Below are 5,770 nucleotides of genomic sequence, written 5' to 3'. Positions count from 1 at the left end.
CGGTTCGAGGAGTCTTCTCCGCGTCGTCACATCCGATTTCGAATTTTGAATACTGATCGCAACTGCTATCGATGGACCGCGCCAAATTCGAGGTACGTTTCTCGTAGAAGATACAAAACGCATAAGACAACGTAGTTTGCTTAAATAGTATTAAGTTGGTAGTTCTCTTACAATCAAAAATAAAAAAAAAAGAGTTAAATAAATGCCTATTGTATATTTTTTATTGTTCATTTAAATTATAGGAAAATTTTCCGTAGGCGTGTTTGTTTTTTCTTCTTTTCTTTTATTATTTGACAATTATTGATTGGTTGTCACACATGTAGTTTAACGCGTATGCATGAAGCGCAAATTCCGTGCGATTCATGTTTTTTTTTTCTATACGGAATAGAAGCCGGAACACGAAGAATGCCGCGCGTGCTCAGCCGCTATTGCTATTAACGTCGGCTATATTGAACCATAATTGTCCCGCGTTGTTAGTGCGGTATATTCACAAGCGAAAGGCCTCCGTTTCGTCTTCGTTCCTCTGTCCGCCCCTCCCCTCTTCTTCTCTCGTTCTCTCTGCGGTTCTCTTCTCGTCTTGCGTTATCACTCTCCTTCTTCTTCCTTCTGGAATTTCTTCTCTCATTCTCCCTCTCTCTCCTCGATGCCTCTCCTCTTCTCCATAAGCAACAAGCGGAGCAGCGCTGCCGCCGCCACCGTCGCCATCGCCGTTTGGTGGGGGCTAAATTACCACAATTTTGTACTTTTTATACCGCGAGGGAAAAAAAGAGGATAATTTTTGGTAGAAACGCAACAATTTTATCGGCCGTTGTTATGTGAGATCAGTTGGTGTCTACTGCCGCTGCGCGTTACACCTGTCCGCCTCGTGCGCTCCGATCCGCAACGGGATCAACATGTTCCCGAATGTCACTTTAATCGGGGGATGACACCGCGACTTCTTTAGCGCCGAGACGCGCGTCGATAGCCGCCATATTGACGACCTTGAAGAATGATCCTTGTAGAACCCGTCGCGCGTCAACCGGCCCATCAACCTTGCGATTGCATTCATCAAAATTGTGACAGGTGACGTAATATCGATTGTATTATTTCCCTCATGGTGACATCAGAGTGAAGTGTTCTCGCAACGCACGTGTTATAAGGATGCATGAGAACCGTGAAATATCAAGGAAACTTTTAGCTTCAAGACATGTGCGTGATTACTCGTGCTACCAAGTGCGTGCAGCGCAGACAGATGGTCGCCATTTTGGAGAACGTTCATTCTTCTCCCGCTAGGCGTTACACGCAATATTTACATGTAGAACAGCATTGCTGTGATAGTGAAGACTGACCAAGTATGATTTCCCATAAAAGTTTACTTTCTTTCTCCTAAGCTGTTGTTTTGCTAAGTGTTTTACTTCGAATGTTTGGCATAATGGGAATGTGCACATGTACGGTAGATACTACCTAAGCTAGCCGATGAAACAGTCTTCTAAATAGGTTATAGCTTAATAGCTACTTATGCTACACAGGTCGATGATATCTGTTTCACTGTTTCAGTTTGTTCAAGAAGAACCCTTAACGTTAGAACTTACTAATAATTATGAGATTTATGAAAATCGATATGTAATTGAGATATTTATTACATGTGCTTACTAGTGACACATTTTCTAAAGCAAATTAAGTATTATTCTTCCATAACTAAAACTTAAAAATAAAATAAAACTTTGCAATTGTTTTATTTTATTCAGAAATTGGAAACTGATCAATTGCAGTAGCTTGAAAAATAGCTTTTATATTGAATTGACTGCCTTGGTTGATAGAAATAATCAATCAGCTACTAACGGACGATTTTTAATTATTAGTTGTCGCTACGAAAAGAATTCGCTATCCTGCACAGCTTCTTCGTCTTCAACATGTAGCGCCTCCCCGAATGAATTCTTCTTAAATTCCCTGCCGGCGGCAGGAGCATCACTGTCCCGGGAGATTTATATCCTTGGAAGTTACGTCCTCACGGGGGTGTTCACTTTGTGCTCAAAGTTTCTTTTCTTCGTCGCTTATTCAGCCGTAAGCATTTCTCTGCCCTACGCAAGAATTTCGGATACCGAGGTTATTGCAATAAAAGAAAGAAAGAAGTTCAAGAGGGATGTCGATGATCCTTTATAGCCCCCGAGGCGATCTAGATGACGTAACGTTGTTAGAACTTATCTGATCTAGAGCTGGATGCTATTAAAGACTTTGATGCTATGAGAAGGGTATCTTCGCCCTTTCAGTCATCGAGAAAAATGAAGAATGCAAAAAATCGATCGTGCAACTGTTCCCAGAAGGATGTAAAAGAAGGCCAACCACGATGTAAAAATTAAAGCATAGATTTTTCTGAAGTTTATTTTATCGATAAAATTGTTTTGACAAAATCATCTTCAAACCTTGTGTTAAAGTTAAACGCGGGTATTATCTTGGCGCTAAGATATCGTAAATACCACGTGCAATATGCGACTTACAAGCGCTTGTGTTTACTCGACTTTAATAACCGTTAATGCATGCATAAAGACGCTACTCATTGTCCACTGATAATTTCAGAAAGTATTATATATAACAAGTCAGCGTTAAACCGTCAATTTACAAAAAACTTCTAGATCAGACAACACGGAGATACACTTATTGAACTCATTATAATTACATAAAATTCATTACATTTATATATACATATATACATATACATATATAAACGCTATGCAAAATTATTTATTGTTAATGTTGAAAACCTTGTCGTTAATTATTTATTACATATTACAACTTTTATATGTACAATAATACTGTAATTATTTTAATTTTTATAATTAATTTAGGAAAATAGAGTTATGATTATTATATTCGAATTCATAAATTAAAAAAATAATATTATTGTACAAGTTTGTAACTTCTCTATTATTCGATGAATTATAGCGAATATTTTTTCGACGCGAAGATCTTCCGTATACTTTACGATTCTTCATAAAATCGACGAGATCGACGGACCAGTTGCGTCCATTATTGATGCCGAAGGTATCTATCGCTCCCGGGCTTGGTGGACCAACGTCGAAAAAGGGGGAGAAGAGGGCAATAAAATCGCAAGGGCGAAGAGGACGGAGGTAAATAACGGTGGAAGAGGCGTGGTTGGCGCGATGCGGCGCCCTCAAAGCACGGTCGTCCCTCGAGGGTACATCCTTTAAGAGCTCGAGGTACGGCGACCGTCGAAACTGGGAGCCCCCTAAGATAAGATCCTCCTAGTTATCGAACGGACTCCTGTTCTCGATCAATGTACCGAAACCCGTTCACGGATTTCGATAGAGCCGCGGGCGATCCGGTCCACCTCCCGATTTCATCTTGTGTCCGAGACACTTCAGCCTTGAACTACCACAAGGACGCTTAATCGCGATTTCGACCACGCGGATGTCCTTGATTGATTTTAAAAAGTTCTTTGCCGATTGAACTTGCCGCGCGAAATCACCGTCGGCGATTTCTTCCGCGAAGTGTGCACGTCGACCGTCGCAACGCTCATTTGTCTTTCCGACGGCAAAAACATTAGCACCTGCTACCACTCATCGGTCTTCGCAATAATTTTAGTATTTTTGTGTAAATTAGATTAAATTACCAAATCCTCATATTTAAAAAATAGTAAATTATTAAATGTAACTTGAATGAAATTATTATAGCAAACACATTTGTCTAAAATTATGTAAGAAATTTATCCTGAACATCTTGATGTATCTATTGATCCGACATAAATGATTAAAATTGAAAAATGTTTGGAGATTATTTTGTCTAAAATTAATGACGAAGGACGCGCGACATCTACTCGTGTCCCATTTCTTCGAAAACGAGACAGAATACATCCGTACCGGATAGAAGAAATAGTCGAAACACGCCTAAAGCCTCAGGCTCTAAATGGGCACCTTCGACCCGAGTCAGCCGCGGAGGATCACTTTAACGATGATACGATGAACCCGCGGCCACGGAAACAAAGACTAAGACATAAGAATGAAGGAATATACGTCGTTTAAGGTGGTAATTACAGCCTCTTTTTATATCTTTCCTCTCGCAACCGCGCGGCAGATGCGGCTAATGATAGCCCGAACGTGCCGATGTGTCTCACAGCGACGAGCGACGCGACCGGGTTCCTCGGATTCTGGCGCCGTCGATCAGGCATTACGGTCGGCTACCAATCGAGATCGTCGGGATATCGCGTGTGATCCTGATGACGGAAACCTTCATATGAGGAATTGGAACTGCCGCCAAGTGTGAAGAATTGAAGCCCCTCAAATTGACTTTAGATTTAACGATTTTCTGTGGAACCTTCCGCGTACCTTGCGACGCGTGCGCGATAATAAACAGTCATTATTAATTCGACTATTATTAGATCGAAATAATTACAAAGTAGCTTCCAAACTTCCTCTGAAAACGATTTTGAAATTAAAATTTTTTTCTTACATGTATCTACATTTCATCACGTTGCTTCCAGGTGTTTAGAAGTTCTGGGGAACATGTTAGAATATTTAATAATAAAGTAGCTACTGAGGTGTTATATTTTTACTTCTCTTACTATTGTTTTCTCACTGTATTTATTACAATGTACATGAATTATGAATTGACTAACCTACTTCATTTAAAATTTGAGTCGAGCGCAAGGAAGTATCTTTTCCGTTTACAATTCTATGAACGCATATAGAATTGCTAAACATTACTGAGCACACACATATACACACACATTGGTGGGATATAATAATTATAAATGATAACGACGTATTAAATTCTCTGTCTATTGTTCTTGATAAGAACGATCTCGCGCGTAACAACTACATATATCGTTCGATCTGGGTAGCACTTGAAAAGAAACTGTGCGGTGTCTCGGAACATGCGTTTCACGCTAGCCACAGAATTCCGAGAAAGTCGAGAAATGGCCGAGTTTTAGGAGAAAAACTCTGGAATCCTATGAGTTCATTCCTACGTCTCTATTATTGTACATTGCACGAATGACCCTATCTATATGCAGATTTCACGCAGGTTTTGTCACCCTCGGTAAAATTAAACTTGCTGCACTCTCTTTTTGCGCGCGATCCCATCCGTAGCGGAGTATACGTCCATACGAAGAAACGATGTTAGGCCTGGTCCTGACCCCGCCCTGCGCCTCCAGCAGCCTCTAATTACCAAAAATTTTACGAGCCGCGCTACAGGTTCTGTCATTTGTTTGCTCAAGCACGCCGGAAGTCCAAGCTAATTGATTATCTGCTAATTTGTAACGTTGTCTGCTTAGAAGATACCGATGTATGGAGATCGGTCCTGATGTCATCTTCTTTCTCTTCTAATATTGTATATCGAATCAATCAAATGATTCTTAATTATTTTATGTAAAATAACTGAATATCATGGATCTCTCTGTATTATCTACGTTATTTATTTTATACATATATCTATTTAATTAAATGTTTTCGTGTTATTTACTTTTCATTTTTCAAGATTGAAGAATAGAAATACGAATCTAATTAAACTAATTTTAATTTGAAATTATAGATTATATTTTGATCGCAATGCGAATATAAATAGCGTGCATCATTTTATCAATTGATGGAATTTTATACGGGGAAGAACTTTTGTACATTGCAATCCGAACAATGCATACGCGTGTTTTCAGATGCCCGACACGCGATCAATGATTGTGGCTAGGTATAGGCCAGGTGAATATACAGCTGTTCCGTCCATGAATTTCTAATGCCTCAAAAATCGCGGCTTACTCGAATGAATAATAAATAGTCAT

This window comes from Mycetomoellerius zeteki, unplaced genomic scaffold, assembly GCF_001594055.1.
Source record: "Mycetomoellerius zeteki isolate Tzet28-1 unplaced genomic scaffold, Tzet1.0 scaffold310, whole genome shotgun sequence".
In the NCBI taxonomy this organism is placed as follows: domain Eukaryota; kingdom Metazoa; phylum Arthropoda; class Insecta; order Hymenoptera; family Formicidae; genus Mycetomoellerius; species Mycetomoellerius zeteki.
This window is presented reverse-complemented; position numbering follows the sequence as displayed.